General features: G+C 43.5%; 1 protein-coding gene across 3 annotated transcripts in view; it reads left to right on the forward strand.

Annotated features, from left to right (window-relative positions):
• Window positions 1-22,189, forward strand: part of LOC117204376 (discoidin domain-containing receptor 2-like) — a 130,010-nt gene that overhangs the window by 39,663 nt on the left and 68,158 nt on the right. For 2 of the 3 annotated variants that reach the window (XM_033441702.1, XM_033441701.1), the window contains exons 2-3: window positions 327-374; window positions 11,066-11,068. The exons of the other annotated variant lie outside the window; for it this stretch is intronic. The gene's annotated coding sequence lies outside the window, so the exon portion shown is untranslated. The remainder of the gene's footprint in view (window positions 1-326; window positions 375-11,065; window positions 11,069-22,189) is intronic. 3 annotated transcript variants of the gene reach the window in all.

The raw sequence follows: 22,189 nt of genomic DNA on the forward strand, positions 1-22,189 counted from the left end.
ACTCATAGGAGCGTGCGTTGGCGTAGCGTGCCACTTAGACCTCCCCTCTTCGCAATACGCGGAATTATTGAGACGCACCGACGTTACGATAGCGCGGTTTCCTTCCCTGCCTGTTTCCATTCGCAAGACGATCGGGCAATGTTACGCCGTAATTAAATATTTTTCGAGGGTTGGTTAATACCGCTGGAGGCGCCAATGACGAAACAGGCGTTACCGTCAGGCAATATTAGCAGGATAGATTTAAACGTATTTTCTAAATGGAAGATTGTATCGAATCGAATGGAAGACAGAGGAGATTAAAACGAGTTTATAATTTTCTGTTACAGGTTTCAGGAAGTTGCAGTTTAGAATTTTTAAACTCTTCGCATTTAGGGGTGAGATATTTTATGATTTCATTTATTTGAATTTATATTAATATTAATTTCTATAAATATTAATCTATGGATTAAATACTTCTTATGTTTGTTTTTCAATATTTAAGATTGAATGTTGTTTCGCGTAAGTGAAGATTGAAGTGATTTTTGCCTGAAGATTCCGACTATTAGTAGAGTAGATTGTTTAAGGAGAAATGGAAGTGAGACATAAATACAGTGTCAGTTTACGAAAGACCAAGGTGCTCATATTTGCTAATTTATGTCTCTATTGTGTTGAGCAAAAATTCAAACAACTGTCTTTGATTTCTATCGCGTGTCATCTTTTCTTCTCAGAACCGAATGATGTATCTCGCCCTAGGTGGCCGACAAGTCCCAGCACGTTGCATCAGCGTCATCGACATCGCGAGATATCTCGTCCATAGATAAGAGAATTTACACTCTCCTTCCTTACGCAACAAAGGCGTAAATTATAACGAAAGAATGAGATACTATCTAACAATTCGATCGATCCAGTACGAAACGCAAAACCCTTTCACTAAGGGGGTGAAACCAGTCCAGGAGCTTGTTAATTATTACCAGCAGCTATCGGACATCTGTTCCGAATCATAACTCTGGCGATAATTAAACGTGAAACTTTCAGATCGCCGTTGCGATCGTTTATGCTAAAAAATACTTTGATCTACGAGGGATAAGAAAAGTGGTTCGGTGTCGTGTAGCGGTATTTTTCCGTGTTGCACGAGGGGGGCGAGTTGTCGTATTGTCGTATCGAGAAAGTGTCTCTCGTTAAGGCTTATCGAAAGGCGGCCACCACGCGAGAAAACGAGAATCACGCGTGTATACGCATTCGTACTTCCTAGGGACCAGTGATTGGTTATATCGATACGCATCGGCCGACACGTCCGCGTCAGAACGACAATAATCTCGTTAAGAGAGGAGTGCGTAGAGCTGGCCCTTGCCCTGGGGAAATAAACGACACCGGAGCCCACGATAATTTCGTCACCAAGGAACGTGGCTCGGGAGCCACGTTCGCCGAGTTCCTTCCTAACCTAACTTTCACGGGCACAGATGGACCTACGAGGAATCTAAAAAAGACCTGGTTCCCGGTTCTCGCCGGCTCGCGTCGTCCTCGAATCTTGTTACACGCTCGTAAATTTGATCCCACGATAATGTAGTCATCGACGACACGGAATGGTTGTTCGTTATGAAAAATGACTCGGATTCGAAGCTCGGAGGTCGAGTTAGTATTTCCAAGATCGGTAAACCGCTGGTTTTTACGTTGAATTAAATACGGCTGCTGGCCGCTCAGGCTTTTAGTAGTTGATTTATACGGATGTTAACATAGTCATTAGCGTTCGTTGATGTCCGGTTGTAAGAAATGATTATGCATCAACTGGATTGGTTACTTCCTCGGGATACGGCCTGGAGAATGGTCATGTATTATAATTTATGAATACGAGACACGCGAAATTTTTGAATGTTTAACTCCTCGTGAGGAGCGGTAGGAGGATGTTTTAGTTTACATAAGTAACAAGATAGTAGTAGACCCATCTATTAATCTTGTAATATATTTTAGTCGATGACTGTTTCGTACGTGGATGGAAAGAAATAAATTTGAATAACTACACGATTAGTTTTCAACGACAACTATTTTATCTACTTATTTGAAAAAAAAAAAAAAAACAGAACACCAACGTTATCTGATTTCGCAACAAAATAGTTTACTGTTACTATCGCCATCTATGCGGAGGATTACAAGTTCTGCAAAACTTACGTCGTTCCAAACGTTCTTCGAAATAAGAATTTCATTGTGAACCTAACTCAATAAAGAGAAACTTGCGAAATTCGATCCGTGTAAATTCCACGGTCCCTGGAAACGATCTCCTTGCAGAGCGAGGCGTTTCCAGGTGAACGGCAGTTAGATCGTTGGTATCATTAGCCGTAGTCTTCGTGCAGCCTTCTTGCCGCGAATAACTGAACAGGGACATTAGGCACGTAGGTAGTTCGCGTGCTACCTAATGTAGGATCTTGATCTGGTACTAGAATAGATCGACGGGGAAGAATGTTCTTCCGAGAGAGGTGAGTCGCCCGCGGAATGTTAACCAGACGTCGTAACTTGCGTTTATCGGTTCTCGATGTTATTAGTTCCGCCCCGTGGTACTCGGAGAGCCATTCAGCAGAGGCGCTCGTTCCTCCGTTCGCTATATATCCACTCCTTTTAATTGTTTACCCGTGGTCCCAGTAAATTAAACTTCACCGAGCACGATCGATACCATACTCGCGCACAACTACCAAGGGCGAAGGTAAGAGGAGCCGAGCCTGACACAGGCCAAGTCGTCGCGTGCGACGAGATTTCAATCGCGTTCAAGATTCCTTTAGGTTCTTCCTTGAAATCGGAAAGTACATATCACGACCGAGATCGTACGAGCTATAACGGTACAGAAAATACGCTATTGTCGAAGTCGTCAGAATTCTATTACAGGGTCAGGATCAACATTGAAGTCTCTTCTCTTTCTCTTTCCGTTGGCACGGTTTAGCCCGAAAATTTTCGATTCACAGCGCGAACTCAATCACGTTCGACTTTCTATAGATAGATACTTCTTCGAATTCGTGAAGCGTAACAGCCTTCGAACTGGCGAAGATTCCAGTTTCATTTGTTACGTCTGTCTGACGAGCCGACGAGCGTCAAGACGATCACGAGGAATTCTATCGAACACGTTGAACGCGTTCCAAAATTCGTATCGAGTCATCGTTCCGATTACGAGCAACGCTATACTCAAGATCCATCAACCAAAGTACCATTTAGCGAGTCTATGTAACGAACCATGGCGAACGTGAAAGCGTGCTTAAAACCCGTGTAAAAGCAGATCGAGTTAAATAGCTTTATCGAGGTGCGTTAAAACAAGCCTCCTCGGAGGATCGATCGGCTTGGCTCTGGTCGTTGCAGACCAATTACAGTCGAAAGTCATTACCAGCGGGGGGTTGAATTTTTCTGCCGATCCAGGGACCAGTATCTCTTCGACGTAATATCCGTCAGGGACGAGTTCCGTATTTCAGGACGGATCGTTGGAACCGCGTTCAACGTCCATCGCTTCGTAATTAATACCCTCGCGCCGTGGCACGTTGACGGCTCGTTTTAACGCTCTGTCGAGCTTCCCGTTAAAATATAGACGAGCCTTCGACTGTGTTTCGAAGCTGACTCTTCTCTCATTTTCTCCATCTCTGTCTATCTGTGCTGGTGTCCCTTTCTCTCAATGCCAGAGCCGCGGCTTCCGTTCGATTCTCTCGTTCCTCTCTCTGGTCGCCATTCCACCGTGTACTCTTTCGTTTTACGCTAGCCGGCTCATCGATCAATCCGGAATGATGCCGCGCGTTTATACACCTGCGCTACCTGGTCCACTTGATTGATGATATAAAGGTGTAAACGGTTCGTTGTCGATCGACCTCTCGAAACGCACATCGACGCGAGCCAATCTGCACACCAGACGCGTACACTCGGCCGTTTCCTCTTCGACATGCGCGAACCAGCTTAGGGCTTGTTCGTGTCGCAAACAGATTGGACCGAGCTTTCTTTCGACACTGCTCTTGCCTTTGTACATGTATATAGGCTGTGTCCCGATTAAATGTAGAAGAGTTATATAAGTCGAAGGAAGATGTCTCAAATAAAAGCCGTAGAGTATCATTAGGAGTGTAGGGTATATCGTGTCGGAATTTAATTAACTTTGCAATGCTGTTAAACAGTTCTGAGAAGAGCACGATTAAATTTTCGAATAACCTATACGTAGAATAACGAGTTCTTCTGGAAATTCATATATTTGGGAATATATGTAAAAAGGTAGAATCTTGTTAGAGAATTGTTTTACCTATCAGGTATTATAGAAAGCACTATACTTTGAATATTTTACATATTTTTTCATATTATGTATATTCCGTGCAGCTTTGCACTTTCAAATTCCCCATAAATGCATAAAAGTCACAGCTAATTTATATACATGTTTCGTGTACACGTCTACGCATATACACGTTGTGTTGCATATTCGCATAACTGATATCGAAACATTGTCAAAGCGCTATTCATTTGCACACCCTCAATGCTGATATATTGCGAGCTAGTTAGAACGGACATCTTATACATACATACTAGTTTATATTCGCAGGACGCGTATACGCCATAGGGAACGAATGTCCGTAGTAACCGGTCGAAACGCTACTGACCCGTTTCCTATTCTAATTTCGAACGCCTATGCGCGCCACTGAACGGCAGTGGATCGACATACGGAATCATTTTCGTCAGAAAATACAATAAAACGAGATATTTATTGTTCGTTAGTTCGACTGGTCTGCGTAGTCGTAACGAACGATTCGACGATGAAGTGATTTTTTTCCTCGCAAGTAATGTATCTGTGATTGGTCGAGCCAGCAACTCGACACTAGCATAAACTCCATGGTCTATTTAGAATCAGTGATCGCCACACGTCCTGGTTAAATAGCGATCAATTACCCAACCGACGTATAGTGTCCTATACTCGTAGAGTTGTCAGGGACACAATGCTCCTTGTAGGAAACACTTTCCTTCATGATCGGACATAGACGCGTTAGGTCTTTCTCGTGGCATTTTTTCAGACGACGTTACAATGGAACGTCTTCTTAGAATGTACAAAACGGTACAGGAGATGTGTTGCACTTTAACAGTCCACAGCCCTAGGACTGAGAAACTCACGGTTCTGTTCAGATCGCAAATCTTTACGACTGATTTATAAAAGCACTGTACCAATTATTACAACAGAAGTGCTCTAGTGCCGGTAGTATTAGGCTATTTTTACCCACAAAAAAGATAGATGTAGTACGCCTTATAAACGCATAGCTTTCATTTAATTCTTTAAAACGTGAAAATATTCAATCTCCAATTACTTCAGTTAGACTTACATAAACGTAGTAGTTATATAAACTCGTAACATAGCCAGCCAGTCCATCGAATAATCATCCAAATCTTGAGTTAACGATACCGAACAAGATTCATAGCTCATACAGCAAGGAACTAGGCTGGTCACAGGTTGGTTAGACGTTCTCGAGGAATCTCGATTTCGCCGCTAACAGGATTCTTACTTTATCAGTAGGAGCCGTGGCTGATTAGTCTCGCAGAAGGAAGCGGGAGTAATTTCAAGTCCGGGTGGCGCAGCTGAACCCGGCAGCCAGGATAGCTATGACAAGACGAGAGTTTACACGCTAGACGGGAGTAATTACATCCAAGTTTCGGGGGCTGGCCTCTCTCTCTTTAATTCGTCCCATCTACCTTATCCTGTCTTTCTCGTTCTCGTCGAATCGTTTCTCTCTCTCTCTCTCTCTCTCTCTCTCTCTCTCTTCCACCGTCATATATTCGTCCTTGTCTCTCTATCCGTTGCCGTTTCCGTGGTTCATCTCGGTCTCTTCGCGCTGTCTCTCGACTTGCCTGGATGCAACCGCTGCAGCTCTCCTCCGCGGCTACAGATAATGCCCGCGTGCGGTATCAAGACGGATGCCGAGAGGAACGAGATGCGGAGGATTAATCAGCCAAAGACGTTGCCCTCCGCGAATTTCGCGGCTGTCTCGATGGCTGTCGGGGACGAAAGGTGGCTCGTATCTAGCTGATGGATAGACACGGCTAACGAATCGAAATGGAAGATCGAAGTATCCGTGTGTAATGATTTTTTCTTTTTTGTTTGGAATTTTCACGCGGATCTAACCATCGCGATACTAACCATCGCCGTCAGGTGATCATTCGTGCAAAAGGATATTGATAGCATCCGTGAAAATAAGGAAGCGGTAGATGGTTAATATACGGCAGGAAATTAATCCTGATGGAGGTGCGAGCAATTTGTTTCATAGGGGATACATAATACGGATAGGGGATACGGTTTGATCCATTCATCTCGGCCGCCATTTTCGATGGATTTACGATTAGAAACAGGATAGAAATTACCTATAAAATCAGTTGGCACGAGCTTCGTGTGTTTGGAATAGATGTAATTTACTGGTTTTAAGGTCGATGATATTAGGATTGCAGATATAATATGTACGGGTATTATATCTCTTATGGGAAATACAAACAAAAATTCAATCATAAGTGAATTTCTTTTATAAGCATATTTGTAATTATCCAAATAGATAAATAAATAACTGGGTATAATGGCTTTGCGAAATAGCCTTGGAACGAATGTAATTTACCGATTTTAAGGTAGCTTGGTATTAGGTTTAAAGATACGCGGTTGTTATGTATATCTTTCAGGGCACACGAAAACAAATATCGAATCATAAGCGAATCTCTTCTGACAGCACATTTGAAATCATCCATATAAATAAATAAATAACTGGATGTAATGGTTATTGCAAGATAATCTTACTTTATCGATCGCGATCTCCATTCTAAGTCCTTCTGTTTGCTACCATAAGCCGACTATAGTTGATTCACGTACAAAAGGCAAAAAGGGATAACCTCACAGCAAGAACGAAGCAGGGGGTGTAATATAAATTCGCAGGAGGATTTTTCCCGCTACGATGCTTGATTTATGACTCGATTTAGCTGTTATAATAAGGAGGTACCAAGGAGCCAATAAGGAAACGTAAATCAATAGCCGTTTGATGGTTTAATGGATCGTTTCGAATCTGTGGCTGCCAGCATACGCTACGTTTCTCGCCGTAATTATAGTTGATCCATTTTCCGGCACTCCACTTTTCATTCTCGCCTGCCTCGTATTGTCGAACTTCTAAATGCCTTCTGGTAAAATCGTAACACGTACTTCGTCGTTCTTCAATTCATTTTATTTCTTCGTTCGATCGTCCATGGCGAATTAATCATAGTTCGACTTGGGGATAGACTCGTGACGAGTACGTTAACCGAGACCATATGTTATAATTTATGGAAGCTCGATACATCTTGGAAGGCAGAGAGAAAACGCATTTCTCTCGTGGGACAGCCACCGTAAGGCGGAAGACGAGAGATTCGTAATAAATAATAAGTCACCGACAGAATGGTGGCGACTCTCGCGCGAGATGATGAATGAACGACGGGATGCATTCCAGCGCAATGATACCGCGGCCACTATCATTAATCTTCCCGGTGTATTGTGTATCTGAACAACGTTTACCATCCTGCCGAGCATCGATTTCCCCTTTGATACACCTGTGTCACAACTCTCTGTGATACGTAAACGCGACTCGAAGAGGAAGGGAATCTGCTGGACAGGAATAAATAAGAAGAAGTATAGAGAAGAGAATAAAAGAAAAAGAAGAAAGGGAGAGAGGGAGAGACACAGAACGCTCTAAACCATTTCTCTTTTACGTGGTACGATCCACACGCCGCAGACTGTGCTCGTCAACTAGATTGCGACACAATGTTCCATTCGCCGAGGCGATTCGTTCGGCAGCCACGAAATCCTTGGCCGCGTTGAAACCCGAATTCAGAGGCGAATAATTGCGCCGGAAGAATGCGGCTAACGAGGCGGCGTCCCGTTCCAACGGGAACGCAAACTTCATTTCCGTTCATTCCGCGTCTCTAAGTAATACTCTGTTTTTTATTATCCGTGGAAAATTGAGTTTCCCTTTTCTCCCGCTCCCTGTCTCGCTCGCCACGCGGACGAAAACGGGGAATTGCGAGGAGAGAGAGTGCGACTCGGGGGATGAAACGGTCGCACGGAATGATGGAGAAAGCGAAGAGGAAACGGGCAGAAGGGGTTGGAGGCTGAAGGTGGTCCAGCTAGATGGACTTTGTCTCCTTCGATTTTCTCTTTGCGCGCGAGCCTTAACACCTCCTTTCGAACTTTTCGTCAACGCAATTCTATCCCCGCACGAGGTAATGAGATTTCTTGGGGCGCGAACACAGCCACTCCGTAATAAGAATTGTTCGTCCAAGTGCCGCACAATAAAAGGGCTGGCTCCTCTCACCGGGCGAGCAGGAGAACCTGCTTCCAAGGAGAACGCCTCGCTACGAATTCTCCAGAAAGAGACAAAATAGTTGTCACGAGAAGCGAGAGAATGCATTCGAGCGCACCATGGTGGATATAGTCGGTGGTAGATGACAGGGGTAGAGGCAGAGCGGGTGGGTCCACGCGATCGAGGAAGAATTGTCTTCTATATTACGTGCGGATTCATGAGGGGTGGAATGATTTATAAACAGGACAACTGGAAATGCCACGAATGGCTTCATGCAGGCTCGTCGCGATCCTCGTAACTTCCAATTAGTCTCCATGGTTTCGAGCATATTCGGCAACTTCCACAGTCTAAATACATAGTGTGTTACTATAAGTACGCGTCACTCGCAAGTACTACACTTGGCAAGTATACAATTTAACTTTTTAATCGTTCGCAGGTAAAAGTTTCACTTTTGTTTAAGAGCGATGACAAAAGTCGTAATTAATCAGCAGAAGTGTTAATTTATCGAACGATTTCATAACGAGAGACATTGAAAAATATCTCGGATTTTTCAAACATTTCTGATGTTTTAGGAGATTAGAATATGAACGAGGCTGCTTGTTTACGAACGATTAAATATTATAGTTCTAATATAGGGCGAAGTTTAAAATATCGCTATCAGACTAGTAGACTCCTATTTCCTCATTCCACATTCAAAATGCCCAACGTTCCCCAATCGCGTCGTGGAATATCCCATCAAGAAATATAATAACAAGCAAAACCGAAGTTACCAGATCGGTTTACCATGTAGAGAGATTTTACGAGTGGCAATTCGGCAACGGCGACAGGTTTCATAAAAAGAAACACAGGTGTTCAGGGCCGTGTGGCGAGGTGCAATCTGTGCCACCTGTCTTGCCGTGGCAGGGGAAGAGCAAAAGAATTCAGCGACGCGATTCGGCCGTGCACGAGAACCGAAAGCCACAAGGGGCCACAGAGAATACGGCCACGTCTCCGAGTCATTCTTCATTTCCGAGCCCCACCTTGTATTCTATCGTCGGCCCTCGGAGCAGCGGGAACGCGGCCGCCGTGCGCCGTTGCGATGTTCCTTCGCGAAGATGCCGTTCCAGACATCTGTTGCTCGCTCTCTTCTTCCCCGCAACAAGGCATTTGCATAATTATAATCTCGCCTCGGCCGTCTCGAAAACTCCAGCTCACGGACGAGGGCCCAGGCTACCAGACTTCTTCTCTGCATCCGTTTCTGGACCTGTTGTTGTTAGAAGAGAAGAGAAAAAAAAAAAGAAAGAAGAAGAATGGAAAGTGGAGGAGATGGAGAAGGAAGAGGAAAGAACGAGTTGCTTCCGTTAACTAGACGGGCCATGACCGTGTCTTATTGAGGCAAAAACAATCTTGGCGCCGGCGAAGGGCAAGTGACGGGTTGGTTAAGTCAGCTTTACAGGAACACGGAACACGACCTTTGCATACGATCTCCTTTTTAAACAAGAGTTCTTGTTATTCTGGGAAACGTTTGACTTTGCGTAAGATCAGCTCGTTTTAACCGAGGTTTTTTTTGGAAAAAGTAAAGATTTGTATAGAAATACCTGTAGTTGGGAGCGACTGGCCAATCTTCGTCATCTTGAATCTAACGTGGTGGGATCCATTCAAGGAATCTGACCGGATTGATCTAACAATTGGTCTGTCCAGATAAGTTTGTCCAGATCAATTGGCGAAGCTAAATTCTACTTAAACAATTTTCTTACAGACTTATCGAAGCAATTTTCACCTTAAAGGGATTCTTCTTTATCCCAAAATTGTTTACTTGCCGATCATCTGGTTGGAGGGAGAAGCCCACTCTATCTTCCACGTAATCAGCAAAGTGACCGTATGAGAAAATTCGAAGAAATCCATCCTTTGTGCAGGTGGGGAAAAAAGATCGCGGCCGACTCGAGGAGGGTGACGATGTTATAAATGGAGCATTTTGGACTCGTGAAAGGTGATGAAAGACCCACGGGGCCACCGAAGAAGCGTTCGACAATACGAGGATAGAGGCGTCCTCCGGGAGAATCCTCGAGGAGCGTCCGAGCTCGTGGGTTCGTATAGATAGGATTACCGAAGGACGTTGGCGAGCTGGTGCAAACGGAAGAAAGGAAGGAAATGAGTATGAACGGAGGTATTTTCGCGAGGATCTCGCCGCTGTCAGAACGCATCTTGGCTATCGTTACTCGCGTCGAAAAGAGCCAAAAAGGTGGGAAGCTTGACCCCTCGAGAAGCGTAGAGAAGCGGAAAGATAGGAATGAGTAAAAGAAAAAGGAGCGACAAAGAAGGAAAATAGCGCGGAAGAGAAGTAGTGGAATGAAAGGGAAGCAGCTCGAACGGTGGATCTTAAGGGATTCCGGCGTCGATATAATTTTTCTTCCTCCTCGGCTTCGAGATCGTCTCATTTTCCGCGATTTCGTCGCGTCATATAGCGCCCCGACAATAGCAGTGATTTCTATCTATTGAATTCCGTGTCCCGCTCTTGCCCTCGCGCGCGCGTTTCCCTTTACCGAGGAGAAGCAACGGCGTTCGCGGTTCTTCTCTCCTTACGTCTACCGGGTGTCAAATGATGCGTATAGAATGGAGTGGAAAGCCGGCTGGATCCATTATCGATCTTTCTTCGCTGCTGGAATTGTGGAATTCAAGCAGCGAGCGACTAACGGGCAGAGGGGCAGGTCGAGTCGAAGTGAAAAAGGTGGGAGCGTAGAAGGAGGAGAAGGCTGAAAGAGGAGGAGGTGAAATAGGTGGAGAAGGAGTTGGGTGGAGGCGGTAAGAGGGTCGTCGGCGGGATGGTAGAGAAAGGTGAAATCCTGGAAGAGAGAGAGAGAGAGAGAGAGAGAGAGAGAGAAAGGAAGGAACAACCCTCGTGGAAGTTCTATAGGAGGAGACCAGCTCCCGTGTCGAGGCTTTGGATGCCGTGCCACCCGGTGATAAGCCCTTACCAGCCACGGAATTGCCTTGAAACATCGACCGGACTTTCTGATGACGCGGAATTGCTTCGAGCTTTCGTTCTTCGAATTATTCGATCGCGGGGGAGGATCGTTCCGCGATTCGAGGGGGATAGAGGGTGACCGACCGTCTCATTGGCTTCACGAGACTTCGGTAATCATCCGGACGCACGCATCGAACAAGGAGACATCTCGCGTGACGAATAATCTCTGTCCGTCTACGATCGGTCCCGAATTAAGAGAACAACGACGATCGCATTTCTATTAAAAGCTTCGACTCTGGAAGTCGAATTTCGTGTCTCGAAATTGTCAAATTATAGTTCAAGAAGAAAGAGAGGAGTGGGAAAGATTGAGTACGGTGGTCACGTTAAATACTTCCAGGACACGAGCTCCCCTTTGTTCGCGATTTTTCAACCAACGATCGCGCATTGTCTCGCGCAGGAAAGGTTTCTCGGAAGGCTCGACGAGCTTAAAGGTTACAATTCTGACGATCGTTCCCCTCGTCTTTATCCGTACGCCGATCAGAGCAATTTATTATAATCGTGCATGAGCTTCAACGTGTTACGTATACGTAGTGTGGTCGCAACAGTCGTTATGTTTTCTTCGTTCCTTTCCTCCTTCTTCTCGTCGTGTTTTTTTCCATCCCTGCGCGCGGGAGCTCTCGTTCTTTCTCGTTGGTTCGCGGCACGGGCCGCTATATATTTTCGTGGCAATCTGCAATGACCGTCGGCGTCATTTGCATTCGACGTTGCATGTTCCATCAGTTTACTCTAGGAAAACATGCAACCGAGGCGACCAAAGCATTTACATTCAAATTCCTTTCTTAGCTGAAACACATGCGACGTAGAATGCAAACGTTGCCAACAATTGATCCTCGTACGTCGTAACGGAAATAGGAAGGAACGCTTAAAGGAAGAAACAAAGTGAAATGGAGTAAATAGGAAGCGTGCCTCGGGAATTCCGAAATAATCGCGCCATACTCGAAATACGGAGAAGACCGTCGTTTCGACGTTCGTGTACCTCTAACCGACGTGTTCCGTTTTACATTCCATTCTCTCTTTGTGCACACACAATTATTCCGAGTGTTTCTAGTCGACGGAATGCACGAAGAATATTATCGTTCACCAGCATCCGTTGATAAACGCGGCGAGGCAAACTGGAAGAGATTCTCTGCAGACTTACCCAGATATAATCAAAATTCTTCCCTTTCATACCAATTACCTTTTACTCATCGCTTGAGAGAAATAGAAGACTTATATCTCTGTAACAGCAAAACTTATATTTCTATCATTCGAGATAACAATAAAAGAAAACCTTAATAATAATACTTTTTAACTCTAACAATCGTAATGATACCAACAAACCAGAGCTACCTCCTTATTCTTTAAAGCTACCCTTCGCCATTATATCGCGTAACTTAGTTGGCCAACCGCGAACAAAGTCGCTGAAAAAGTTCGCAACGTCGATTCGTTGGTCGAAAAAGAGCAGAAGCTCCTTACAAATTTTAATTAAAAAAGGGGTGTGGCGTCCGAGGTACGAAGAAACGGATGATGGTCAAAAGGGCGGAAGAAATGGGCAGAGTAAACAGACACTAATTGGAGCTCGACCGCCGATGTTTACCGGATTACCTGCGATGCCGACATCACTCGCCAGATGGTTCCTCGCAGACGAAACCAGGGAGATGCTAGATTTCCCGGTAGACATAATAAAAATAGGGGGGAGGGGTTCGGTTCGGGACGGGCTAACAAACGATTCGCATGGACCTTCGACCCTGATCGAACCTCGGCATCAGCATATATTGGATTATGTAGATACCAGAGGGAAGGGAAAGAAGCAACGCGCGGGGATAAGCTGTATACCGGACGGAAACCGAAAAGAATCGGTCGAGTTGAATGAAGTCGGACTACATGAAACGCTCGAAGCCAAATGCTCGGTCGAGCGGAGAAAGAACCAGCGGGGATAGTTAAATTTTATCGATTCGACGAAAAGCTTCCTTCCCTGTGATCCGTTCTGTACAGTCGATTACATTCGTCGTTCGTTTTCTAGTTCGGAATCGACTGGTCTTCGATTTCTTTTCTTCTCATCGACAGCCTGATTTGTCGTTCGTGCTCGATTCGTAGAATACCTGGTAAATTTTTGAGAGCGTGAGGAGAATAGAGTTCCTGTAGAACGTATCTATGTATCTGATTTCAGCTGATTCTAGGAGCTTGAAAATTGTATTTGATTCAACTCTGGTTTTTACCATTTCTTTAGTAGCTATTACAGCTATGTCGTATAATATCAAAATATTATACGTAATTTATGTTTGATAATATTCAGTTTGAAAAATTGTAACTCGAGTTGAAACTAACTAACTAACGTGCAAACTAAACTTTCCCGCGACTACTCTCCATCTTTTATAAAGTTGGAACTATAATCTCTACCACGAGTATGAGTTGAAGTTCTAAGACAAAGAGTTAAATATGCAAGCATTATGGAACAGTGTAGAATAGAAGACACCATACACCGGGCAACGTCTCGTCTTCACTGGAAGTCACAAAAAGTTTTCCGTATACAAAACTACTATGTATTGCCCTGTAGAAAGAAGCAAACTTCGATATTTTTATAGTGCGTATAAAAAGAAACTTTAAATTCCTCTGAAACATTTGAACTCTTCCAAAACCGAATTGCGGAGGAAGTAGAGTTTTACAACCCTGTTCGAATCAAGGCAAACACTGCCCGAAGATACGTAGCTGTTGAATAAAAGAACCCTTTCGTAACTCCAAAAGCGAAAAACTTGTCGAATCCAAAAAATAACTCACGATTGAAGCGGCGCAGTGTGCAAAAACGAAATTTGCGAGGCTGTTTCTTATTGCCTCATAACGTGGTCCGTCAAAGCGTCCTGGACAGGGTGGGACACAAGTAAATAAGCGAGCCGCGTTCAAACGAAACAACGTTGTGTCCCGCCCGGATTCGGGCGGCTTGAAAATTGCTGGGAACGCAAATTGGCCCCGTTCAAGCATCAATATCGCCGGTCTTTAATTTCGACCCGTTCGAGCTCTCCTCCCGTTTACGCTCGTACTCGCACGCCAGCCCGGAAACTTTGTGCCCTGCAGCTACGACAACTTCAAAAAATATTTGCGTTCGACCAGTAGCGACTGATCTGTAAACTCTTACTTATTTTTCACGGCCAGTCGACGCGCTTCTCTATTTACATAGATCTTGAGGGATCTCTGGTGAATTCGCGTCAGCCGTGGATTAAATTTGGAACGTTATTTCACCCCTGCGCCGAGATCCAAAACGATTTTCGTGCGTTTGATTTGACGCAAAATTTGTATATTTTGTTTATTATTTGGGAGTTGGGTATAGTGAGAATCTTTTGAAACAGGCTGATTTCAATTCCTTTGAGGAGAATAGGATGTAGGATAAAAGGGATAGTAACTACACGGTGCGAGACAGATATTTTACACGAAAATTTCTTTTTAATAGGAAATTTTGTTGTTGCGAGACAGTCACTGTTTCGTTTATATGAGAATCAAATTTTTCTTTTGTTTAGCGATATAATCTGTCGAATAAATAGACTGCGGATTTTCGTGTATATTTATATTCCACTTTGAATATTTCGTGTATTTTCTCATGTTGTATGCGGTCTACGTACTTTGACAATTCACATAAAAGTACAAAAATCCGCAATCTACTAATGAACATCGAAACAAACTGAACGAACGCCCGTTGCGAAGGATCAAATTAAATCATCACGGAATCGCGCGGGAATAGCAGGTACGTAATTTCAAAGAACTCACGAACCTCTCTCGCCTCTTATTCGACACGCAAGGTGCGTCAAAAAGCCGGCAGCTTTCATGTCCCTTCGAACGGACCATAAGGTTAAAAGTGTCAGAATTTCTCCATCAGCTCCGTTGGCGGTCGGTTTCAGGGCATTTTTGCGACTTCGTCACGCTCCAGCTGCGCCGGGTGTAAGATTTACCAGGCGCGATGAAGTTGCAGCGGGGGTTCGCGATTGTATTCCAGATTGGCGGGAACCGGTACCTCCCTTCATCTTACGAGTATATTTACGGCGTTTCGCGCGAGGAAAGTCTCGAATCGTTATCCCTCACGAGGTGGTTAAGTGTGAACGCAATTACCGGCGCAACCACCTACGGTGGTAACGGATAACACGTATTAAGAGGGGTGGAGATCGGGGACAGGAACGAGGAGGAGGAACGGAGGAACGAAGAGAGAAAGAGGAGAGACATCGATGCGAAAGACCGACGCTAACGAGCATACCGAACAGTGTACCGCTGGGCAACGCTTGCAAAACAACTTCGATCTCCTCTACCTATCTCTCTTACACATTTTTATCGAACCGTTCGATGGTCTTCGTCGAGCAACACGCGTTACTCAGTTCGCGCCGTACGAACGCGTTCATCTTCGGTCATTGATCGCAATCTCTCGCTAACGAGCTTACCGCCGGGTGCGAAAATCTTACCTGGGGCACCACGACCTGCGGCTTCTCCTCCTTTGCACGAGTACGCTGGTACCTTTCAGTCTGGTCCGGTTCGGTCAGCGCAGCGTTCAGATTCCTTCGGCGCCTTGCCTGCGTGCTCGACGATAATCGAAGCAGCGGGATCGCCGCTTGCATGTAACGCGTACGGAGAAAGACCAAGTCGAGTGGGACGTGATCTTTATTTACACAATCGATCAACGAGCAAGGCTGCATCCTTATTTATGATCGGTTACGTGACCACCTCCGGGGCCAGGACGCCGCAGGTGCAGCCTCCGGGTAATCACGGAGCCTGTCCTCGTTGCACCGAATCTCCTTGACACTCTCCGATGGAAGAATGGAAGAACGATAAGGGATGAAAGATAGGGAGAAAGGAAAAGGAAGCGAAGAATGGCTTTCAGTGATAAGGCTAGAGATAAGAGGACTTGGTAGATAGCAGATCTTAGATATTGGGAAAGCGGAAGCTACTTAGGTAAAGGATGTATGAAGATGCATGAAAAGGATGATTAGGTGATTGTAGAAATGTCGTTTTACTGCGCGTTTCTCTAATGGCGAGAATTCACGTGGAAGTAGAATTTCCCGTAAGCGATAGACACGTACGACTGACTCGAAAACAGCAGTTGGAAACTATTTAGAAGTATATTTCTTCAATGTATCATAGTATATGATATAGAATGTCGCTTCGTTGTAATGAAAGCACAGTGATGGGAGATTTCTATGTACAAACGCGTTTTCCGGTAAAAAGTATATGTCTGACGCGTACAGAAAATTCCACTTAAGAGCTGCTACGTATATCGAAGCACGCAGGGGACAAAATAATCAAACGCATTAAAATCGATCTTTGATTTCCAAAAGGTAAATCGCTATTCACATATTGTGATACTAAATTAGGAAAATTGCCAGAAAATGAAATTGACTAATTTGGCTTCGAAATAGCTCATACATGTTAATTGAGAAGGATCGATTGCATAGAGATTACATTCAAATTTAATATAATTCTGGAACGGTAAGGTCGTTAGTTTGAGTACGATCGTATTCGGATTAATAGCATTTGGACGGATATAGGTATAATGTCATGGATTCCCATAGAGCGACGATATTAACGGAGAGCGTTAATGCTATCGATTTTCCATTCGACTCTGGTAGTAGTACATAAAAGAAAACGTCTTCGAATCGGAGTCAAACGAACTGACTCTGGGGGTCATTTCTAATCACGGAAATGGCAATGTCACTACGGCCGGACGACGACCCCCTCAGGATCGGTTTCGCCAGTGAATTACATTGCCCCGAAATCTTAAGGGGGATGCCCGCGACACAATGTCGTGCACGCCCACGCAGATGGCGCACTCCGGGTGTAGTAGTTAATTTCCTCTGTCCAAACAGCGCTAATCCCGAGTGACATAAGCCAACTGACGGCTAGAGCCACGTATATACACCCTAAATAGAGGGGCACAGTGTTAGAGGGACAAACGGACTTCGAAAATGGAACTCTGCTAAACGGAATAGACAGGATAGATTTCTGTCTTCTGCTTCGTTAACGGAGACACTGGATTGATTTTCCTTTTTATTGCCGTGAGAATAATAGTTCCATCTTTTCTATGCCCCAGGGATACGGAAAGTTTTATCGATTGTTTAAAGAGAGATCGGTATTACTCGTGTTTTATGGTAAATAAAAGTATGGTAATATCCGTAAAAAGCGCGAGGTATATTGAAGAAGTTACTTTCTTCGAATTGCATGGAGAACATGAACTAACGCATCAAATCTCCTTCTTTTATATTTGCTGATAACACGAGGCTGATTTTCACAAAACCGATACCAATTTTTATTCAGATAGAAACAGAATTATGTGTAGGTTATTTATCCTCACTATACCATTTCAATTATAATCATTTGCATAGAATATTTACGAACATATCGTAGATTAATAGTTGTCCAAAAACTAATATCGTAACACCAATACGTTAAAAGTTCATTGAACTACATGTACACTCATAACAAACACACTACAAAGAAACAAGCGAAAATTGATTTCCTCCCTGATAGAGCACACACTCCACGTGTTCCCACTTTCCCGGCACGATGCAGAATTTTTATTTACCATTGGTTTATTTGCCAGGTCGTTGTATTCATACTCTGATCGTTACAGGACGGGCGGGGGATTCTGACTCAGGCTCTACCCTTTGTACCCCCCGCTGTAAATAGAAGTACGCGCCGTAAAAGGATTTATAGGATACCACGTGACACGCCGTCATCCCATTACGGATCATCGTAAGCCTATTTGTTTAGGATCGGAACGGTCACGGGCTTAGATCGTGGCCTAATTGTCTGGCTGGTGCAGGCTGCAACCTGACGGTTCGATTGGCCGGATCCTCGTTCGCCAGGATCCACCCTAGTCTCTCTTCTTGTCTAGCCCCGGGTGACGCGTCACTTTTGTTAGCACCGTGAGAAGCAGATGCACCAAATGCTCGAAACGTTCCCGACTGATATTTACTTTACTAACAAAGCAAAAGTAAAGTCTTTTCCAAAGCGATGAAGATATCGTCAAAGTCAGGGGAAGATGGACAGTTGTCATGAATAAAGAGGAACCATCATTAAGGAACTCGTTCTGTATAGAACGCTGTAAGGAAAAATGTATGCGTGAGATATTAAAGGAGTAAACTTGTAATGCGAACGTGAATTTTTATTTTGGTGTTCGATAGAAAGTACCATTGTATTAAACATTTTTTCGTATGGCTCTCTGTCCAGAACTTTACCTGTTCCTATTTCTACAATCCGCTTGTTCTAACACTCCACTTCACGTTTGATATTTTGTAAAAGCCGAGTAGTGTATGCATGTAATTGATGAACAAAGATCAATTCCCATGTCTTTTTCTCGTTAGTATTCGACTGTTAGTAGTTAGCTAATCGATAGAAGATACTTCAAAATGTTATACGCGACATCTTCGTCATGTAACGCATGTATATTAATTAATAGGCGCGAAAAACTATGTTTAATAAAATACATGGATTGTTCGAAACGAGACTGAGGCGATGTCGATACAAGACAGCTTAATTCACGGTGGATTAATTAAGCAGCAGAAACAGCGAGCGAGGGAAGAGTGATCGTTCGAGTTAGAGGAACGAAGTAGATTCATGCTGCTACATTGGAATCTGTTATCGTTCTCTCGCTTGACAGCTGACGTCTTATTTAAAGAGTACAGCTTTCTTTTTCTTTTCGTAACACCGGAACTCAGTGATATATCGACTCCACAATTCGATATCATCTATTTCACTAAAGCAATCGACGATTCAAGCAGAGTCTTACACGGTGTTCCAGCAGCGAGATCCTTCTGGTTGAGTTTCGTGACCGAATCTTCTTCGTCGATGTTGGTTATCGCGCATCTCTCGAAACTAATTAATCGTGTGTCCAACCACCGATCATCTGAACGAACGTTATCCAGCGAACGATCGACGGGGGGTCACTGAACTGACGCATCGTAAGTTGACTTACTTAACAGGGATCAATCGGTCGTGATACGATCTCTATTGATGTTTTGTCTTCTACGCTCTGTGGTTGTGCTCGTCGATTAACCCCGTCGAGTAGAGGAGAAGACTCTGACAGATAGATTGAAGAAATGTGTACTTGGAACTATGTGAATTGAGGGGTGAAAATGCTAAACGATAGCGGAGAAAAAATGGAAAACGATTTTTTAATGGACTAAGAGATAAATTCTATGTAGAATGAAGCGAGGAAGTTGTGAGTGAGAGCGTAGAGAGGGAATACAATGCTAAAACAATTTATTTTAGCTTTTTAGATCTATTGTAAATGCTAACTAAATTTTTGTTGGACAAGATGTTTACAAGTTATCCTTTCGCTTGACATTGCGTGCGTATAATATTGTATGTTAACAAACTATCAAGCTATCTATTATCTAAATGATAAGTGTATTCAGTAAAGCTCGTGTTAAATTTTAATGCATTATTCTTTTTTACACAAGTCTCGTAAAAAATGAATTTCTATTATTAATAATTCATGACGAAAATTTTTCTCAAATCTCCAAAATAGTCTGGTCCTGAAACAGATAGAGATAAATTTAACTACCTGCGAACATTTTTCAGTACTTACCCTTTCTCTAAAAATGTAAAAATTGCAAACGTTGAAAGTGCACAGCGTCGAAGGAATTAAACTATCAGAAATGAAATTTGTTTCTATTTAAAATCTTTATTCTTTCACTTAAATCATTCTCTGTTTCAGCTCCTCGATTGTTCGATTTGTAATTTTACGTTCATATCGAATTCAAATCTATCGTAGGCAGGAATATTGGAGTGCAATTAATCGGATCAAGTTAATTAAATATCGTCGGTGATCGAATTGCGTTTAATTTGGTTTTAGGAACAGAGGATATTCTAGGAATCGATTGCGATGATAATTTGCGTGGTGTGTTAGGGCAGAAGTTTATAGCAACATCTGCCAAAATTCGGGACAATGTGCGTTGTACGTGTTTTGGTTGTAATTACGCAGGCTCTCCGAGGTTTATCAGAGCCACGAAGCACCGCTGGTAATTGCACAAGTACGAACGAATAGAACCGCGAATGAATGTAAACTAGGAATGAACTACGAAGTGAACCAGACCAGTGCAAAACAAAGCAATTCCTTTTAACCTGTTAAAACCCGCGTAACATGGCAACGTTTAAATTGCTTTTGTAATCAGAATCCACATTCCCGCTGCAGTTTTAGAACACCTTTTGTTTTTAATGAAACTTCAATATTTTGTGTAAATTATGTACTTCCATTTACATATGATTTTTTAAATAAAATTATTGATATATTTGTACTTTATAAGCGTAAGAACATTTATATTAGCGTCTTCCAAGTAGACACTACAATTTATTCTTCGTTAATAAGAAAAATCATTGACACTTTGACATGGAAACGTTCGTCAAGAATTCGTTCGTCGAATATATCAAGTTTGTATTAATTGTAATATTTTATTAAATTTTTCTTTAGAAGATATCGAGTTAAACGATACTTTTCATTATATTTTTCATAGTTAATTAGATTTGTCTAGTTTCGAAGCAAACATAATTATTGTCACGAGATAATTTAGAGCGAAGAACGGTAAACGATAAAGTTATATAATTAAATTGCTCCACACGAACGAACTTTAACGCTTCAAACGAATGCTTGATTATTACGAGAAGAAATTAAAGAGATATACATGTATGTATATATCCGTGAAAAGTCTGAAAAGCAAACTTTCCATGGGGTGTGTCTTTGCACGTAGAACGGATAACGGACTCCCTCTATGAGATATCGAAGGGGCACGTCTGCAAGAGTGGAAAGTAAAATAAAAGTTTGCTTCATTAAGGACTAGTTACCATGAAGACATTCAATTGACGTACCATCTCCCTTGCTTTCGCGGAATTTCTCGTTTTACTACCAGCATCGTTCCAGATTGCAAACTCTTGAAAAGAGAAAGAGAGAGAAGAGTGGGCGAACAGGAGGAAAAAAGGAGATGTGCGAGAAGAAAAGTTTCGAGCTGCGAAAGTTTCAGCGACGCGAGAGATCGAAATTACGAGCTTGCCTCGGTCGAAAATCGAGGAATTCGCCAGCAGGTTACCAAGAGACGCTCCTTTATCCCAAACACTCGAGATATCTCTCTAATCGGTCATTAATGAAACTGGCGGATCCCCGCTGTAATTAATTCCTTAATCATAAAACTTTCTCTAGGGCTTCTGCCTCGTCGTTGGAGCGAAGTTTCACCGCGCTATACCGCCACTCCTCGAGTGTCAACGCGTGCAGGCACTAGCGACGCGGCGTAAAAGGCGAACATTAGCCTGCTCGTGACACTGTTTTCGCGAACTTTGCTCCCTGTTTGCCTTCTTGCCTCGAGATTATGACGTTCCCTCTACCGGATGCTAACTGCAGTCAAGAGCGAGTCAGAATTTCGTCGATCGTCAATGTCAAGAGTAGTTTACGAGGGAGACAAATTAAACGTTATTAAAGCAATAATTGGATCGCGGTGTAAAATTAATTACAGCTGGAAACAAATGAAAGAGATAGGTTAACATAACGCGTTTAGTACTGACAGTGATGTACGTTCGACTATCTGAAGTTTCCACTTTGTCTCGGAGGGACGCGTCTTTTTCGTCATTGTCGTTCTTAGATGCAAAACACGCAACAAATCATCAACGACGCGAACATCGGTAAACGTAACAATCCTGTCTGCGTCGCCGATCTCTGGTGTAACAAACGGCTGCGTTGAACCGTCCGGATAGATTGCGAGAGTTACGTTACGATCAACGCGCGTTTACACAGTCGGCTGCCTCGTGGCCGGTCAGTAAAGGGAGTTACTAAATTTAAGCCGTCCCGTCGGTCGTTTCTCAAGTGTACACGCTTGTCTGCTGTTCGTGAGTCCTGCTCTGACGGACCAGATAATTGTCCGCTGTCGGATTAGAGAATATCGTTTCGAAGCCGCTAGCGGCGTCC

The sequence above is a fragment of the Bombus bifarius genome, unplaced genomic scaffold, assembly GCF_011952205.1.
Source record: "Bombus bifarius isolate JDL3187 unplaced genomic scaffold, Bbif_JDL3187 scf7180000007978, whole genome shotgun sequence".
NCBI lineage: Eukaryota > Metazoa > Arthropoda > Insecta > Hymenoptera > Apidae > Bombus > Bombus bifarius.